Source organism: Vicugna pacos, chromosome 1, assembly GCF_048564905.1.
Source record: "Vicugna pacos chromosome 1, VicPac4, whole genome shotgun sequence".
NCBI lineage: Eukaryota > Metazoa > Chordata > Mammalia > Artiodactyla > Camelidae > Vicugna > Vicugna pacos.
In genome coordinates, this window is record NC_132987.1 from 28547291 (window position 1) to 28567684 (window position 20394).

General features: G+C 35.8%; 1 long non-coding RNA gene across 1 annotated transcript in view; it reads left to right on the forward strand.

The window, feature by feature from the left end:
• LOC116280964 (uncharacterized) overlaps positions 1-6189 on the forward strand; it is a 124937-nt gene extending 118748 nt beyond the window's left edge. Inside the window, exon 5 of the long non-coding RNA XR_012071630.1 lies at positions 6060-6189. This is a non-coding gene — a long non-coding RNA (uncharacterized lncRNA). The remainder of the gene's footprint in view (positions 1-6059) is intronic.
• Positions 6190-20394: the final 14205 nt, after the last annotated feature.

The following is a 20394-nucleotide window of genomic DNA, read 5'->3' on the forward strand; positions in this document are numbered from 1 at the left end:
CATAGTCACCCCACCCTGGCCAAAGATCATTAGTGTGTACATTTTGGTTTAGACTCTGTTTCCTAGGGTGCTCAATCTAGAAGAGTGAGAGAGTAAAAGGAGATAAAAAAGACAATAATCATTCCAGTGTGTAGTATCTACTTATTCCATTTTTATACAAAAACTTTTCATCTGCTCTGGATATTTTAAATGAAAAACCAGAAATATTTTAGTTTAACATACTGAAAACTTAATCCAATTTTACAGAGCTAGGAGAAATATTATCAGGAATTATTGGTCTTGCTGAAGAAAAAATTACAAAACATGAATCCTCGGCTAAAACAGCTGCCAAACCAGGGCAGGAGAGAATTCCATATGCAGGTGCAAATGTCACCGTGAAAGCTGGAATTTCAGGGCTCTTATCTAAAATATGATTTGGAAGGTTTCTGGGAGAATGATGATCTAAATAGTTGAAGCAACGTGTAGTTTGCTTGCATTTGTAAATACCAGCATGACTTTAAATGGAAGAAGCTAAAAATGTTTTTGCCTCAGTGTTCTGTCCTGTGTCACAGCTTTGTGATTTGTTTAAACAGATTTCTTCAGCACAGTGGAGTGATATTAAGCAAGTAACACTTAACCCGAGTTACAGACTGTGCATTAGTAGAAAAGATTATTTAATAAATATGAATTAGAAAATGAGTAAATAAACTGTAACAGTTTACGTACACAGCACATTTCAAAGGAGAAACCCATGATAATATGAGATTTATTCATGAAATACTGGATTAGCACAGTGGGAGTCCTAACCAAATTACAGTTTTTTAAAACCTTCCTTTTATAACTTAATCTTGTTTATTCATAGGAACAAATAAAGTGAAATACTGGGACCTAGAAGAAAGTTCTTCCTATCTTTAATGCACTTTTTTGAAGAATCCTAAGACACATTATTATAGGTTGAATTATGCTGAAATTCAACCCCAGTACCTGTGCATGTGACTTTATTTGGAAATAGGGTCTTTGCAGATCTAATGAAGTTAAAATGAGTTTATACCAGACTAGAGTGGGCCCTAATCCAGTGACTTATGTCCCTATAAAATGAGGGAAAGTTGGATACTGTATCCCTATAAGATGAGAAAAATTTGGATACTGACATAAAGAGAGAACACAATGTGAAGACAGAGAGAATGCCATATGGTGACAAAGGCATAGTTTGGAGTGACACATCTATAAGCCAAGGGGTGCCAAGGATTGTCAGCAATCACTAGCAGCAGGGAAGAGGCAAAAAAAAAAAATCTTCCCTTTGAACCTTCAGAGAGAGCAAGGCCCTGCTGACACCTCGACTTCACACTTCAAGCCTACAGAATTCTGAGAGAATAAGTTTCCATTGTATAAGCCACCTAATTTTGGCAATTTATTATAAAAGTCATAGAAAATTGATACACTTAGCTATAATTTTTAAAAGATTCTTTTTAGTCTTATATAGTAGATTTTATAAAAATTCAATGAAGTTAATAAAGATTTGATTTCTGATCTGATTATAAATTATACGAAGTGAAGGAAACTTTGAGGCTTACATTTGAACTCTATATAGATAATTTTTCTGAAAAACAAATTTTTTCTTTCCAACTACGGAATTTCCTATAGTTCCTACTGAGTCCAATTTAACAGGCTATGTGAAACTACTTGTATGTGAGTAGCACTGTTTCTTTTGTTTTAAGCCATCTGGTTTACAGTAATTTGTTATGGTAGCCCTAGGAATCTAATACAATACTAAACACATCAGGATTTTATATAGAGTAGAAAAAATATTCTCCTAAATTCTCAGAGCCAATGGGCTATAATTTTTAAGTCTGTGGGATTAGGGCCCCACTTGCATGACCTCATTTAATGCTAATTAACTCCATAAAGCCCCTACCTCCACATACAGCCATTTGAGTATTAGGGCTTCAACATATAAATGGGGGGGGGGGACACAATTCAGTTCATAACACTGTGATTGCTTTTATTTATTTGTTTATATATTTTTTATTTCTATTTTTTCATAATATGAACCCTCCTTCCTGTAAGGAACTTTTCCTTTTGGGAACTAGCTCTCCCTGTAATACTTTGTTCACATGATTCACATAGGGTGGCGTCAGGAATGGCATATGCCATAATCCTAACCATTCAGTAAACTCTATCTTTCTACCCAGATGTGAGCATGAAATCCCATGAAAGACTTGTTGGGACTCTAAAAAGAGATAGTGGCCACTACAGATTATGTTACCCTGGGATTGCCAGAGTTAATTTATACAATGTGGAGTAAGCCTGCCAGAAAATAAAACCGTGTAGAGGAAAGTAAGGCCAGATAGAGAGAATCCTGCTCATATTCACTCTGTGCAGTCGGTTAGAAGCTGGAACCATACATAGAGTTTTGAGTTACCTGAGACGATAAATTTCCTATTTTTGTTTAAGCTCGATTAAACTGGCATTGACAGTCAGAGACCTGACTATAATTCTGGAGTTGAAGAAAACTTGCAAATATATATCAACATCCTGTTTTCATAGCAATGGTGTTAAATCATGCAATAAGTAATTTTTGAGGTAGTCCCCAGTGATCCTTATCTTTGATACAATCTCCTCCCCTTTAGTATGAACTGGACTTACTGATTCATTTTTAATGAACAGAATATAGCAGAAGACCTGGGATCTCATGTCTCAGATCAAGTTATAAAAGGTTGCCTCTTGTGTCTTTGGTGCTTTTTCTTACTCTCTCTTGGATCATTTACCCTGGCTGGAACCAGCTACATGACATGAGGACCACCTAGTGAGGGACCACATGAGTAAGACTGGAAGCAAATCTTCTTCCTACTCCCCAAACCAGTTGAGCCTTCAGATAAAACCACAGCCTCAGCCTGAAAGCTTGACAGCAATCTCATCAGAGATCTTGAGGCAGAGGCAGCTGGCTAGGCTGTGCTTAGATTTCTGATGCACAGAAACTATGAGATTATAAATGTTTGTTGTTTTAAGCTGTTTCAAGTAATTTGTTATACAAAAGTAGATAACTGATGTGAAACATTTGAAAAATAATAAATCGTTAAAGCTGTTGGAAGTAAATATTATATAGTATATTGAATATTATATAATACATGCTATAGTAAATTATCAACAGAGATAAAGCTATTGACCATCTATGAACTGTTTTCTAGATGAGACACTGTTTTTCATTAACACTGAGGGTCTTACCCTTATAATCTCAGCAGCAGGAAGGAAACGTCTCTTTATAGTGTAAAGAGAACAATTTGTGCTTCAGAAACTTGAGTTTGAATGTTAAGTCAGCCCAACTAACTGAGTGGCCCTGGACAAGTCATTTAAAATCTGTGTGCCTCAGGTTCCTCTTCTCTATAATGGAGATAAGAAAATCTACTTAAAGAATTTTCTGGGGGTTAGAAGTAATACATGTAGAGCACTGAAACCATGAGTGAGCACACAGGACCTTAGCTCAGTAACAGAAGCTTAGTATTTCTTTGTCTAGCAGCACTCATCTTCAAGACGAAAGACCAAATTAAAATAGAAACGCATGCCTCTGGCACTGGCGTGGTGCTTAGATGTGAACCCAAGGTGTGACTACTTGCTTGTTAGCATAAGGTTCTAATTGACTGGCTGGCCCTAGACCCTGGACCTTATCAGGGACCATGCAGAGCGAGTATAGGAGGGAGTGATATGCTATCACACACTTTAGGTTCTCTTATACAGGTTTCCTTGTAGTCCTTCTTTGAAACTCACTGGGAAGTTATATTGTGCTAAGTAAGACATGCATTTATTCAATGTGTGAGCTAAGTTAGTTTTTCCCCATAATGGGCTTTTCTATTGTCAGTGTTAACCAAGTGTCCCTAGATCCCTTTAATACGCCCCTTTCTGTAAAGGTGTTAAGGCATTTCACAGACTTGTTTATCTCTTTATGCACTAGTTGAGTCCAGTATTTTCTATTAGTCTAAATTACACCAATATTTATCATATCCCAGGGGCCATTTAGGCAGGCTTACATGTCATTGGCTTGCAATGGGAAAATCAGTACATATAGAGGTTAAAGCCATTTATAGTTCAGAAAGTCAAAGCCTGTTATTGATTTGGAAAAAAATCCCTAGAGAATTCTGTCTTCTCTATAGTTTAGGAATTTGTGAAATAAAAATTATACATTACATCAACAAAATCATTGACTGTAGTAAACATGAGGTTATTTCTTGGTATATTCAAGTCAGGTCAGATCCTTATTAGAAAACAGTACACAGTTTGGCAATCCATAAATAAAGAGAATCCTTCAAATAGTATTGAATAATAAAAGAAAAATTAGTAATTGAGTGTTAATATGAAGCATAGCCACAGAATTGCCATGAAAGTGGAATTTGAATACATTTATTAGATGTGGAGTATAATAGAAGATTTTATTGTTTATAAACTCAGTATATGATGTTTATTTTAACAGACCAATGGATAGGAGCATTAAAATTATAATTATGTACTTTTCTGATTCCAACAATATGTGCTCATTATAGAAAAAAGGAAAATATTGCAAAGAATTTCTTAAATCACTCATAATTCTAACACCCAGAGATAATTTATTATAATTTAACATCTATTTCTATAATCTTTCAAAATGAACACTGTATATATTCATTGAAATCTGTAAATCACATATTTCGGGTTATACCAAAGACAGTTTTGTGTGAATCTACTTTTTAATTTAACTATAATATAATGTTAAACCTGGTTTAATGTTTAATATGTCATTAAACCAGGGTATTGTGTACACAAGTATAGGCTGGGCACTGCACAGTTCTAAAAGACAACATTCACATAGGCTATGACATACTTCCTGAAGCTGTGAAATGTGAGCCTATAGTAAACGTTCTTAGAAAACATTCAAAATGGCACACAATTGCTCATTCTTTATTAACTACTAGTCTACTGTTGAGTGTTTAACTATTTCCGTTTTTATTGCTATAAGTAATGCTATCTGAAATTATCAGTGCAAAAAATATTTGTGTTCACTGTTCATTCATTAAGGAATATCCTTAAAAGTAGAATATAAAAAATAGAAAAGCCAAAGGAAAGATTTTAAAGATTCTCTATGCATATTGAAATGTGTATCAAGTGCTTGGACCAATTTCTTTGGACGCTTTTCTTTCGCTTAACCCTGCATGTCCATCACAGTTTCCTTGGTTTTAAGTAAAAGAAATTTGTTTCAGTTAGAAGAAAAATGTATATCTATATGTGTGTGTTTGAAACATGCAAGAAAATGCCACAGAACCCTAAGCATGCAAGTCTCATGAAGAAATGGACCCAGGAATTTAAAAATCAATAGGAAATTAAGCAGTACTAAAATCTTATCTGTCTCTGTATTTGCATATTATTCTCTTCTCTTTCTCCTTTTCTCTTTTGGAATTTTCCATGGTCAAAAATACCCTCCACATCATAGTTCATTTTATATTTCCACTCAACTGGCCAGTCCAGATCAAAGTAGCATCTTTGCTCCATGTTATGTGTTCCAAGGAGGTAAACCTGATTGGCTTTTCTCAGGCTAATTGTTTCTTCTTATTCAATTGATAACAACAACATTGAAGAGCCATGTAGCACAAAGATGACTATTACAGCCCATGACAGGAAGGAATTTCTAAAAGAAAGGCAAGCAGTCTGATGTGGACAGATCCTATAAAGTATGGCTATAATCATCTGATTGATAGAACTGTGGGTTCTAAACTAATAGAACACTGAAAATAGTCCAGTGGCTTCAAATGATCTTCAGTTCATTTCTTCCTTGGGGTTCCATGGAAGAACCACAGATACAGATACAGTGAGAGACTAAGTGGAGACTGGATAAATTGACTCTAGGTCTGGGACCCTTGTTTCAACTAGTTGTCCACTTACATATGTTTTAAATACTGGTCTTTCTTGCAAGCTTTCAGTGAAAGCATGTAGGAGAAAGGAAAGTGGGGGGAGGGGAGGGAATGGAAGGGGAGGGAATTCTGTGGCTAAATCATTTGAAATCACTTATGTAGTTCATCCTCTGTCTCATAGTCTCATGTTTGTTTTTCCCTCAGAAAATAGTGGAGTAACCGCTGGTTGCCTGGATGGATGAAAGGAGAGGTAGAAAGACAGTGGTATTTTCCACTCTGTGCTGTATTTAGTATTCTCTTATAATATCTAAAATAAAAGACAAATTTCTTTGAATCCATCCTTCCCCAAGAAAAGTCTGTATTTTCCATTATCTTAATGTTGACTATTTCATGTAAACTGGTACCTGAGCTTATCATATCAAAGGCCATTTATCCATTGCTTGCAAGCTCTGAGTTACTTAAGAAAATATCTTCCATTAACTTGACAATAAAAAACATCAAATAAATTATTTCTCACTAATCAGAGAGGCTAAATATTAGTTTATTTCTTCATTTGGGGATATTTAATATGTTTAATATAGGGAGAAATATGTTTAATATAGTTTAAATAACCATTAAATTGGCACTACAATTTCATTTTTAAAAACAGGAAAAGACTTTGATTAGAAATTTATCTTAAAAAATGAAGCCAAAATTATAAAAATGTGATAAAATATAATTTAATATTTAACTAAATTTAGTTTACAATTGCAAACATGGTTCAATTCTTAGAAAAGACAAAGAACATTGTTTTCTTCTTGGTATCATTTACTGACAAATTTGTACTATTGCATGATACTGTGTTCTGCACAAAACATTTTATTTGTTCAGGATAATAATGAGAATTATTTTTGCAAATATGTATATGCTTAATCAATTTTTGCAAAGATCTCTCTTAAGCTATTGGTTTTTAAATTATTCTCCCTGAAACTCCTATCCTGTCCTCATCTGAGTTAACTTTTTCTTCCTGTCCCATTCTTAACTGTTCATTTGCCAGTGCCTTCGAATGAGATTTAAGTATTTCTCTACTAACTTTTTCATGGTTTCCGTGGAACCCTGTATCTTTTGAAAAGCTTGAAGTTTCATTTGGCAGTAAATTTGCAATATATTGGCCTTGAAAACATCGAAGAATAGAGGCAGGCCCAACCACAAAGAGTAGGAAAGTTGCAGGAGACAGCTAAATAGAGTCTACTGTTAAGACAAGATGGCGGTTAAAGAATGTTTGAGGGGAAACTAAATTTTCATGTGATTTGTTCATTCATGAATGTTTTTGATTCCCTATGTAATCTTACAATGCAAGTCCTTGGATTATACACAAATGCACAGATGAAAAGCGATCCTGTATATAAGGAAAAATGAGGTACCATCCAATTCCACTGCCCACCCAAGATCCCTTAGGGAATCAAGAGGTAAAAACAACTAGCTCCACATTTCTCAATTTAACCTAGCTTTACAAATCTTGACAGATTTGTGTAGATTATGCAGCCAAAATTTGTCTGAAATAATTTTATAAAAGTGATAGTGTGAGCAGTTGAATATATCTGTATTGTCCTCTAGAATGCTGTTTGGGCTGGTTCCAGACAAAGCTGTGATGTGAAATGAGAAGATAGTGTATTGGTGTATACTGTCCTCCAGTGCCTGTTAGGTAATTTTCTTAGGTGATTCAGTGTTTGTTCTCTTTCTTTTCTACCCTTCCTGTCCTGCTTTTCTGGTTATCAATGATTGCATAACAAACCACACCACAACTTAGTGGATTAAAACAATAACGTATTGTTATCTCTTACGATTCTGTGAGTTTATTGGGTCTAACTGGTTGATTCTCATTTGCAGTCTTATATATGGTTATGGGCAGATGTCAGCTGAGGCTGTAGCCATCTATGTCTGTACTACCTGGTTACCCAAAATGACTCATTGACACAGTTGGTAACTGATGCAGGTTGTCAGCTGGGAGCCCAGATGGAACTGTTGAGCAGAGCACATATTCTTGCCCTCTCTGTGTTGCTTGGGCTTATAGCCATGCTACCTTATAGGAAACTGAAAATAATATAGGTTAACCTGTTAATAACTTTTGGGGTATTGCCTAACATTGGTAAAATACTTGTCTTCCAGTAATTTTCTTATGGTAAATGATTTAATTCAAAATAATTATTTAAAGAGAGAAATTTGGGGAAATTTCAAAATGTCCCACAAATGGCAAATGGCTGCTTAAAGGTCATATAGTAAATTCATCGATACACATATAGTAACTCATTTAATCTTCACAGCAATCCTATGAATTAGACATTATTTGTATATCCATTTTACGGGTAAAGAAATAATACTTAGAGGCAGTAAAGGTCTTGACAAATGTTTCATGACTATTAAGAATTTCTTGGATTTCTTCCCAGATGTGTATGATATTCAGTAGTTGCTCTCGACCACAAAGAATGCTGCCTCCCAGGCTTACAAAATCTGTCTCCATTCCTAAGAATACAGAAACGTTCTGAACTTCTTTTTCTTCTAGTGTTTCACAAGCCATTAAACATTCATCATTTTGTGATATTATCAAATAAGATACAAAACATAATTGGCCTTAACTCATCCTGCCACTTATCATTGACACAGTGGGCTTTATAACAGTGGGATGGGGAAAAGAGTGTAATAGATTGATTAACTTTATTATTTTGTCAACACACATATATGTATGGACAAACACACCACACACACACACACACACACACACACACACACAAACACTTTTAAGAAAACAATAAGCAGAACCTTTAAATTTGGAGTCTGTCAAATTGTCCTGCTTCAGTCAGAGAAGAAGTATCTCTATTTTACTCAAATTGCACACCTACTATACTTTGGACAAGGGCTCAAAATTAGACTCAAGTGGAACTAAAAGTAGTCTCACGTATGATGTTTCCCTATTAAAATGTACGAGGGAAGAAATAAAAGAAATACAACAAAAGATTTCAAACGTGCAGAATCTTTGTCTGAACTTACAGGAAATTCTCAGTTCTATTGATATCGCATATATTTATTATTGTCTGGAAGCATCTCCTGAGGTTTACTCTCTTCTCATTCTCAGTCCATATGGTTTAGGTGCAGGTGACCCATCCTTCAGTTCTAGCAGTGAAACATAACCTGGAACTTTCCAAAAGAATGACTGTTTTCATGGCTCCAATAATTGATTCAGAGATAGTCATGTGACAAAATCCCAACAATCAGTCCTCACAAGGACTTTGCAAGAACTCCTAGGTTAAAAGCACTCCTTCTTTGCTCTGAGAAAGCTAGTTATGGGAATGATGTAAGCTCATGCCTACTCTGGGCTATCCTCCCATCCTGGCATGCATGCCTTTTGCAATGCACTTTGCTACTTCTTCTACCAAGAGATAAAATCTTTAAAAAATATGTAGAAAGAGTCTGCCTGTTAATAAATTCATTAGGAGTAAAGCAAAAAGAGATACAAAGAAAGAGGGAGACAAAGAAATTGAGAGAACTAATAGCTTCATTTAAGGTCCTTGATCAAGCCAGGCATGAAGTCCATCCTTGGATTTCATAGATACATGAGTAGATAAGATCTATTTTCACTTAAACTATTTGAAATGAAGTTTCTATCTTATGTGCCCCAACATATCTTGGCTTACTCTCCTAATCATGTGTTCTTACCAACTCAACTTAAAATTGCATAATTCTTAAAAACCTGGAAATAACGAAATATTTGAGATAAGCTTCAAGCAGTAATTACTATCTATATATGCATTAACTATTAAGTGCAATATTTAATATTAATATATAACACATGAGTAACATTAAAACTTATATATTTGTAGATATAAATTAAAAGATATGATTCTCTATTTTTCCTGATATTAACAGATGTATTAATATGTAATTCATGGATAACTTTTAAAATTTGTTTAATATATATTTATATATATGTATGATTCTCTATTATTTTCCTGATATTAGCAGATTAATAAACTTTATAGCTAATATCTGTACATTCCAAGCTCATATTATTTGTAGTTAATGTATGCTCAACTTCTTGACCCATCCTCAACTCTTGAAATACACATAAATTATGGAAATTCATACTTTGCCTACTACTTCACATATATTAATTACAGCTTTCTACAGTTTTTTGATTCTTCAATGCCTTTACACATATTCAGTCATTCAACAAACATGCATTGAGTATACTTTTAAATGTTTATTGAGTATGTATCAGACACAATTCAAGGTACTAGAAACATCTTAGTGAGTAAGGTATATGAAGTCCATTTCTCACAGAGCTTGTTTTATTGGGGGTGAGAAACAATAAGGAAATAAATAATTAAATAACATAACTTATAAATTTTGATAGCTGTTAGGAAGAACAAGGGAATGAAGTGACAGAAAGAGAGGTGGCACTTGAGTAGCCAAGGAGGACCTCTCCGAAGTGGTGAAAATTTGGCAACATAGCCCTGAGTGAATGAATGATGGGAAGGAGCCAGCTGTGAAAATATCTGGTTAAAAGTGTTTCAGGAAAAGGGAACAGCAAATTGTCATTCAAATTAAAATAGAAAGAATATGTACATAGATTCTGCACATAGAAATACACAGATTTTTCATCACTTTTATCTTTCTTGAAATTATTATTTTTTAAACCTATATATATAATGTGGAGTATGATGTGATTAGATAGCACTCCAAGATATTTCCACTAGGTTAATGTTTAATAACATTGTATAGGAAGTATTGTGGCAGTGTGATTTGTTTTAACAAGATCCCAAGCAGAGAGTAAATCTTCCTGTTCAAAGAATTTGCCTAAGTATCTCCACCTTTCATGATCATCACAGAAGCCCCATCCATTCAAAATAATTCTGATGCCTCGGGGGAAATAGGCATCGAAGGGATTGCAGGAAGATTTATGCAGATTAAAGTGACATTCCTTTTCCCTTTATTCCTTTCCCTTCCTGAACAGTTCTGTAGGAAACCCATTAAGTAGCACCGAGCAAGGTAGGCATAGGGGTGACGGTGTCAGAGCTCAAGAAAATTAAGGAGGAGGGGAGACGGTGAGTAGAACCTGACTGAGATGAGGAGGTGTGTTAGTCTACTTCAGCTACTATAACAAAATACTCTAGACTGGGTAGCTTAAACAACAGACATTTATTTTTCACAGTTGGAGACTCTGAGAAGTCCAGGATCAAGGTGTCAGACCACTGGTTCCTGGTGAAGACCCTCTTTCTGGCTTGCAAATGGCTGCCTTCTCACTGTGTCCTCATATGGCAGAGACAGAATGATCCCTCTCTCGTTCTTCCTCTTCTTAGAAAGTCACTAATCTGATCCTGAGGGTCCCACTTCATGACCTCCTCTAACCATAATTACCTCCCATAGGTCCCATCTAAATACCATCTCGCTGGGGGCGACAGCTCCAACATGTGGATTCTGAGGGGATACAATTCAGTTCGTAGCAAGAGAGTATCCACCAAAAGGTGAGCTTCAGGGACAAGGCAGCCCACCTTAGGGTAACAAAGCCCCGAAAGAGTAAGCAGTGTTTCCTCATGGCAGGTGAGGGGAGAGTATCCCGTTATGTGGTGTTAGCATCCAAGCAGGGTCAGGAGTGTGTTCGCATGGGAATGGAGGACAGCCTACTGCTGGTTGTCCAAGCTCAGGGAGGATGGGGAGGGTTTATCCTGAGAAGACGGCACTCACAGAGGGTCAGAAGCCAAACTGTGTGGGGAGAGCGTCTGTCCAGGGATGGTGGTGGCAGGCTGATGAGAGCTGTTGAAATCTGAATGGAGAGAGCAGCGTATCTGCGTGGGGAGAGGGCCAGTGACAACAATGGCTTTGCACAGCATGTTAGAGCCCGACATGGGTGACGAGGGCATGCGGGTTGGATGTAGCAGTGTGGCACTCAGAGACTGGATACGTAAGAATAATTGACCAAATAGAATATACTGAGGATAATGAGAGCCTAGTTTCTCAATGTCATACACAAAAGTTGCAAATAAGAAAAGAGAGAAAGCTAGAGTAAACTCTCTGTGGACTTTCATTGAAGTGGAGATATTGATGTGAACTAGTAATAGTCCAGATAGATAGATAAACTACTTATGGGCGTAAATGTAAATCTGTATATCAATATATATATCCCTACCTATTACAAATATGTATTTTTATCTGTTAGGATATAGTCCCTACCTCTCTCCACTGAGAAACTTCCAATCAGCAATCTCCAGTGGTAATGAGCATACTTGGCCCTCTGATCTTGGTTTCTAAATACAATTGTCCACTTAAGGGAAGCAGAATTCCTTGGACAAGTGATTCTATCTATGACTGGGCAGAGAAATTGCAAGATGAGCCTGGGAAATCTTGCTGCATAAGAAAGAAGGAAATTATCAGAAAATGGAGAAATATCAAAAGGACAAAAAAGGTAGCTTCAAAGGGGACCCAATAAGCAAGTTTGGGACAATTTTAACATTACAGTGTCATGAGAATATTGAACCTACTAAATAAAACAAGAATCTATCAATCCATACTGGTATGAATAGATGAATAAATTGAAATTTTGTTGAGAAATGGAATCTTTACCTAGCCTCAAAGTACCTCCCCCACAAAATATGTGTTAACTATAAAGGAGGGGAAAGTAACTTTATATTAAGAAGCCTGGCGGATGCCACCTAAATCAAGTAATCAAAGTTAACATCACCAGCAATGGAGCAAATCAAACCCACGTGTCACCTGACAGGATGAAAGGAGAAGAATGCAGGGTCACTTTTGTGATGTGCCTGCCCAAGTTGCATAACTGAATTTAATCATGAGGAAACCTGAGACAAACCCACCGGGGGGGGGGCATTCTACCAAATAACAAGCCTATAATCTTCGAAAATGTCATGGTTCCGAAAATCAAGGAAAGACCAAAGAACTGTTGTAGACTGAAGGAGTTTAAAGAATCATGACAACTAAATATCATGCAGGATTCTGGACTGGATTCTTTTCTTAGAAAGGACCTCATTGAGACTACCGGCAAAACTTGAATGGAATTTGAGGACTAGATGGTAATAATGTATCAATATCATTTCCTGGATGGCTGTATTACTGTTGTGTAGGAGAATGTCTGTTCTATACTAACATATTCCAGGGTGATGGGGCATTGTGTTGGTCTCTCACTCTCAAATGGTTCAGGAAAATGTTACTTGGATGATTCCTGCAATTTTTATAAGTTTGAGATTGTTTCCAAATAAAAACATTTTTTAACAAATCAAGTGACAACTGTTAAATCATTCAGCAACACCTAATGATAGCAAAATAAGAGTAAGGATTATGAACAGTAATTAGAGTTGTGCAGCATGAAGCAGCTATCTCAGCACAAACCACAGAGGTAAAATACGAGGGAGCCAAAGTAGAAGGGCCCACTCTGGTAGGATCACTATTTTTTTTTTTTTGGTAGGCTCACTATTATCTGTACTAGTTTATGTTGTCACCGGCGGCCCTTCATCCACAGTGTGGAGGAACTGGAAATTAATATCAGATCCTACCATATAGATGTTGGACTTTATTATAAATTTTATGTTGTTCTCCCTGAAATATATGGTACAGTGTAATCCTAAACCACATTTTTGTCTTTAAAAACCCTTAGCCCTCCATGAAACCACTAGTATAAATATTATCAGATTACATGGAAATACATATTTTAATATAAATTCCTGAACCAGTGGGTCATACATAGGCTCCAAGTAGGCAAAATTAAGAAAGCGTTTCCCCATAGAGAATTCTGTCCTAAAACGTAACTAGTTCTAAGTTTGCTGTCTGTGGTATTATATTGAAAAATACTTGGCTAAATTGAATGTGCTATACATATTTACACAATAAAATTCCCAAATAAGGTCTATAAAACTTAATTATAAATGAAGACCTAATATAAACATTCACTAGATTTTAGTTCAGGAATAATGCTTTGATGTATACTTAAGGATAAGAAAAAAGTAATTAATAATAAATCACTCCACCCTCAAGAGTCATAAATCTATTTGCACTTTAAAATCTCCATTCTTCTAAATTGCATCTTAATGTTCCTTTGCGAAGTCACAACATTTACACAACATCAAAATATTAAGTCTCCTTGACTCAACTTTGGTCCCCTGGAAAATGGGAGTTACAACGATTTTAGTTGGAGGACAGACTAATTGAGGGATTAATTCTTGTTTGTCCAGTCCTTTGAAGACTAAGCATTACTCAATTTCAAAATTATTATGATTTATTCATCCCTCTTAAAAGCAAGCCTGCCATAAATATAAACTCCCCTTAATCAATTATTCATTTACAAGTGGGACCAGATTAATTCTATTAACAAAAATTGAAATAAAATGTAAGATTTCAATAACCCCCCAAAAGACAGCATCAGTTAGAATAAATGATTGTGACAAACGTATATAATGCTATGGTCCTTAGTAAATTGTCTTATCTAGAGATATTACAAGCATTACAGAATATACCAAAATCTGTCAGATTTGCTGTGTTATTTCACACTTACATAATATTGTGTTTTCTTAACTATTTCATAAATATAGATTGATGCTTAATCTGAGCACAACTTCTTGGAGCTTCCAAAGCTTTTATCAATTAACAGAACCTTTATTTTATATTATATTTATGCTTTAGTTTAATTTTTTAAATTTATTTGGAGACACTGGGGGAAATTATATCTATACATGGTGGAACTTCCAAAAATAATCGCTAAGTATTGCTCCTAGGTAGTATTTTCCCTGGTCTACCTTGACGATGGATAAAATTCCACACTGGATCGTGAACCACCATGTGCTCTTGAAATAGAGCTAACTACATTTGTCAAAGAAGCAGACCAACACTATTTAAAGAAGCCATGTGATACCTCTTATTTTATTTTAGATGTTCACAGGACTATGTAAACTATATGACATTTTAAGACCAAACTGAATTCTTGGCTCCTTTCAGTGGAATTTCATATGATATTTGACTATATCTGCTGACTCACACACCAGTCGTACAAAATGTTTATTCAATGTCTTTCATAATCTCATCTCACTGATAGATGTTGGGCAGGAGAGAAAAGAATTTTAAGCACACCATCATGTTCCAAAAAAGATTCAAAATACTTTACACAGATGAATAAAAAAGAAGCAAGTTAGTGTGAAATTTTAAAAAAATAAAAAAGAAATAGCAACAAGAGTGGAAACATAAGATTTTATATATTCAAATGCAAAAATACAAACTTCCTCCCCAGCCTCATCCCATGAACTCTTTCCCTTATTTACTCACTCCAGTCACACCAGCCTCATTTCAGACTTGTCAACTTACCGGCTCTTGGAACTTGCTCTTCCCTCTGTTATGCTCCTCCTGCTTGGCGTGCTGACCCCCTCTACTACGACAGCACTCTACATTTATTCTGTTTACTATCCTCCATTCCTGTCTTCAAAGCACAATACACTTTGGGAAGTTATCATTTGTTTGATAGTTTGTGTGTTTACTGTCTGGTGAACCCATTAGAACGTTAGCTCCATAAACACAGGAGCTCCCCTCCTTCTGTTACTGTACGCTCAGCACTTAGCACAATGTCTAGCACATCATAGATGCTTAATAAATATTTGTTGAATGAATGTACTAAATATAGAACCCTGTTCTCAGACCACATCCCTTTTCAACAGCCCTTAAAATAAACACAAACAAGTTCAAATCTCTTTAAAATTGCTGCCAACAATGCCTTCAGTAAGGCTCCATTTCATCCTCTGTATTTACCTTTTGACCTTCCTTTCTTTGCCATCATTTTTCATGTTTGATCAACACTATCTTTCCCCAGGAATTTCCCACACACTCTCTATTTTCCCACAACACATTGTTTCCTTTCTCCATCTCTACCCATTAATGTCACAGCCATTCTTCCAGGCAGGGTGACAACAGGACTTTTATAAGCCTAAGCCACTTTGTCTCCTGGGGCCCCTTCTTCCATAAAAATATTAAAAATTATTGTGTTGGTATAAAGACAAATATAATCCTAATTCAGTTCATTGTTCTATATCTGTTACTATTACATTCAATTTTTCTAATTTTAAAAGAAATTAAAATTAAAGCATTTTATTTGTGGGCCCCTCAAAGTAACATGGGTCCTAGGCACTATGTGTTACTGTGCCTTTTGAGTTAGTTGACTCTTCTTCCAAGCACAATTTAAATGTCAAATCATACAGGAAATCTTCTCCGAGGACACCCACTAACAAAACACACACACACACGTACACACACATACACACACACACACGTACACATGCACACACATGTACACACACACGTACACACACACGTACACACACACGTAACACACACACAGTATGCATTACTCTTTTCTTACTTTCATCTTCATAGTACTCTCTGTGGGCCCACGAAACTTAGTAACAGACTGAAAGTAAAATTGTGACTAACTCATCTTTATGCTCTTCAAAGTTTCCATCATAGAGCTTGACACCTTCTAAGCAAAAATAAGTGTATTTTGATTTGTTATTTAGTTTGTGTACTAAAAATATGGGTTCTAATAGTTAAGGAAGTTTTCCATAAAGAAGATGACTTTAGATAGCTCTAGACACATTGATAAGTGTCAGATCCTAGGCCATAGACTATTAAATATGTTTGATAGAAAGATTTTTATGGATCACATCTGCTGGAGTGGTAAGTGATGAATTTGGGTAGATGAATTGGGACCAAATTGCAAAGAACCTTGAATTTCAGGAAAAGAATTAGGATCTTGATGATGCTGGTTATGGGAATACCCTGCAGGTCCTTACTCAGGAAAGCAACATAATGATAGCGATATTTTTGGAAGATTTGTCTGTGAGTTAGGCATTAAAGGAATCAAGACAAGGAAAGTCTGGAGGTAAAGAAACCAGAGATTATAGAAATGGGCCAGTATAATTGGACTTTAAGCCAAATTCTAGTTTTATTTTCTTTTTGCCTGGTTTTACTCTTGACTTTATTTCACAGTAAATGCAGGCATTCTATTCAGGACACGCATTGTGTAAGCTACTTCTAAATTAAAAAAAAAAAAAGCGTGATCCTAAATATGACCTGGTGTATGTTTCATCAGAAATCTTAAATATTTTTCCTCACATGAAGTAATAAAGTCTTTTTAAATTTGCAGTCCAATCAGTCAATAAACAAGCAAATTTTCAATAAACAATAGGGACCTTTATTTGGTTTAAGCCATACCAGATTCAAATAGAAAAGCATAATAAAAATAGCTGTTTTCAACAAAAAAGAATTTTCAATTACCTTATTTAATTTAACTATATCAAAAATCTCCTGGTATTACATTAACCTTATTTTATAGAAAAGGGAACTGGTAAGTCATGACACTAAGAAGGGAGTCTGGGCATCTAAGCCAGAGCCCGTCTACCTTCCATCAATCTCCTCAAGGAAGACAAAGCATATACAAGACAGTTGTATCAGAGAGTAAGAGCTTATGCCACGAAGTCCAGATGCCTGTCCAAGAAGCAGGGCCTCAGTGCAAAACTGACACGTAGGTAAGCTTTGAAATTGTAGCTTGTTCAGAGAACATTCCAAGTAGAGTAATCAGCACGAATGAAGATGCAGAGGTAAGAATCATCTTGGCACATGGCTGGAAAAGTATGTAAATGGTAATATCAGAGGGAAGCTGCATGTTGAGAACTAGTGAGAATCGAACTGGATCAGTAAGATACAATAAGATAGAAAAATGGAGCATCAAGAAGGCCTTCAAGATGTCTAGTAAGAAAACCGAGTGTATGGTCAAGCCATCAACCAGGAAGAGGAATATGGAAAGAAGAATGAAAGGAAAGGAGGGTTGATGAGATAAAGGATGATGACTTTGATTTTGAATGTGCAGTTATTCTTCACATGGAGCTGCCTAGTAGACAACTGGGGGTGGCAAAACCCAGCTGAATTATAAACAGGGAGACAAGGATCCCTAGAGTAATCTATTCTGAAAGAGAATGCACATATCTTTGAAGGAAGCCTGGAAGAATATAGTTCATCCTCAAAAAAAGGGGCATTTAAAGAAAGAAATGAGTTTTATAGAGAGCATATATGGCCAAGTATGTAAGATCAAGAAAAGACCAGAGCTGCTTAAAATGGGGATAAGATGCAATTGTGTAAAGATACGATGTTCAAGTTTTCTTCTCCATCCACCTTGCATAGAAGAAACAGAAGAGCAAGATTTTAAATTTTGCTCTCAGTAGTATTTATCAATACGTAATGACTATCCACACCTCAGGAATTTCTCTATATAAATGGGGCCAGGTCAAGACTATAATATGCAAAGAGTAGAAATAGGCCTTTGCCATATGCTAGTGCACTTAATGCTCCCAAAACCTCGTGAGGGGTTATTATTGTCTTTGAGTTGGAGAGGCAGAAATCGCGTCCAAAAAGCTTGTTCGTTGGATTGGAGCGCCAGTGCTCAACCCCAGATGTGCCTGACTCTAGGACATGCACTCTTAGCTACTATGTTAGAAACCTCACTAAAATTAATGGCCTGCAGGGAAGCCTTGATGCTGTGGTACAGAATGGTAATTGAATGTGTTCTGAATTACAGCTCACCCTTCACTACAATGCAGCAAAAGTGAGTTTCTTATCAACTCTAAGATACGTAGCATATAATAAAATAATTAAACAAACCCACCTTAATTCCATCTCTCTTTTTCTGTCCAAAACTTTCAAACTATCTACAATGCATGAGGCTGTGTGCCTCCAGTTCTTTTCAAAAGCAAGTGTAAGTGAGAAGCAAGAAATAAATAAGAGATAAGAGAGTTAATTTTTCTCTGGTTTTCCTCAGCTTCTGTTGAAATCCCATTTAAATATTTTGTGGTAAACTCATTCCTTTCCAAGCTTTCAGATGGTGAGCTTTTTAGTCATTGTTTTAAAAGGCCAACACATTTGTTAACTGGAGCAGTCATAGAGAGGCCAAGAGCAGTAACTCTTATCATTTTATTCTGAGGAAGTGAATTGACTTTGTACCTTCTTTGGATACAGTGTAAATCTCAAAGAGAATCAGAAGCTAGTCTGTATTTAAGTGAATTAACTTCATACTGAAGTCACCATGATTCCTTGAGCCATAAATTAGGCTGCTTTAAAAGAATTCAGCAGAACATTCCAAAGGTGGTTACGGAACCAAAGAAGAAATGGGGATCTTTTACTTTTAAAGGAAGTAATTTCTAGTAGCATAAGCTAATAAAAGTTCATAGTTTTCATTGTTGGTGTAGTGTGCTTTAGAGCTCTGGCAATGAAAGAAAATTATATGATCATTATTAGCACACTGTAGTAAAACTCCTTACTAAGATCACATTAAAAACTTTTCCCTTCAAAGTTTCTGTGAGAAGAGCTGTATATGATATTTTCTCCTGAAATAATAAAATACAGTGAAAGAATACTTTCATATTAGGAAAAAAATCTGGAATACTAACATACACATTTATTTTAGGTGTTGTATCAAAGAACTGTCTCTTAAAATTGGGATTACATTATTCAAGTCTATCAGTAGAATTTTTCTCATTAGCTCTAATTTGGCTATGCAGTTATAGATTAAGATATGCATTCAAAGGCGTCTTTTGGATACATTGTACTTTACGTGCATTACCACATTTTCTTAATACAGACGCTAGGGGATGGACATTACTGTCAACCCCACTTGATAAAGAGACTGAGGTCCAGAGAGGTCATCACTTGCCCAGGATCACTCAGCTTGTAAGGGGCCCAGTAGGAATTCAAACCTAGGTAAGCATTCTTCCTTAACTGCATGACAAAATTACTCTGTTTCTATTTTTTTAAACTAACTTTATTGAAGTATAACTTACATATATTGAGGGTACTTTTAAGTGTACAGTTCAATGAGTTTTGACAAGTGGATACACCATTACAAGAAAGGTAGAAAATGTTTCTACCATTTCCATAAATTCCATTTGGTGCCACCCCTTCTTCCTCTCTGGCAACCACTGATCTGCTTTCCATCCTCAGATATACATTTTTCATTTTATTGCACGTGTGTTCTGTTTAACAAGACAGTCTTACACATCTGTCAAATTAACATTTCTTTATCTTTTACAGTAATTGGAAACGAGATGGTCCTTCTATTAATATCTGTTAATATTGCCAAATCTAATTCCCAAACGGATGCATGGCAACTAATTTAGGGATTAAAGGATTAATGGTAACAGGGAGGGGAGGAAAAGAGCCTATACATTTATTTTGCAAAAGTGAATGAATGAAAAAGTAATTCAAGAAATAGTCAATAAGTTTAATATAGTCTTCTGTGCACCAAAGTGCTGGTACCTGACTTGGAGGGATGACCACTAGGTCAGTATAAGCTAGACCTCAGAGTAATTGAATCATCACTCTTCTTTCTACCAGACATGGTACTTCCAGTCTTCTTTACTCTCCTCCCTTTCCATCAGCTTCTCTGCTGCCTTCCTCATGGGGTATGTGAGACTCACCGAACACTCTTCATCTTAGGCCATGATGAGTCACTTCCTCTGACCTG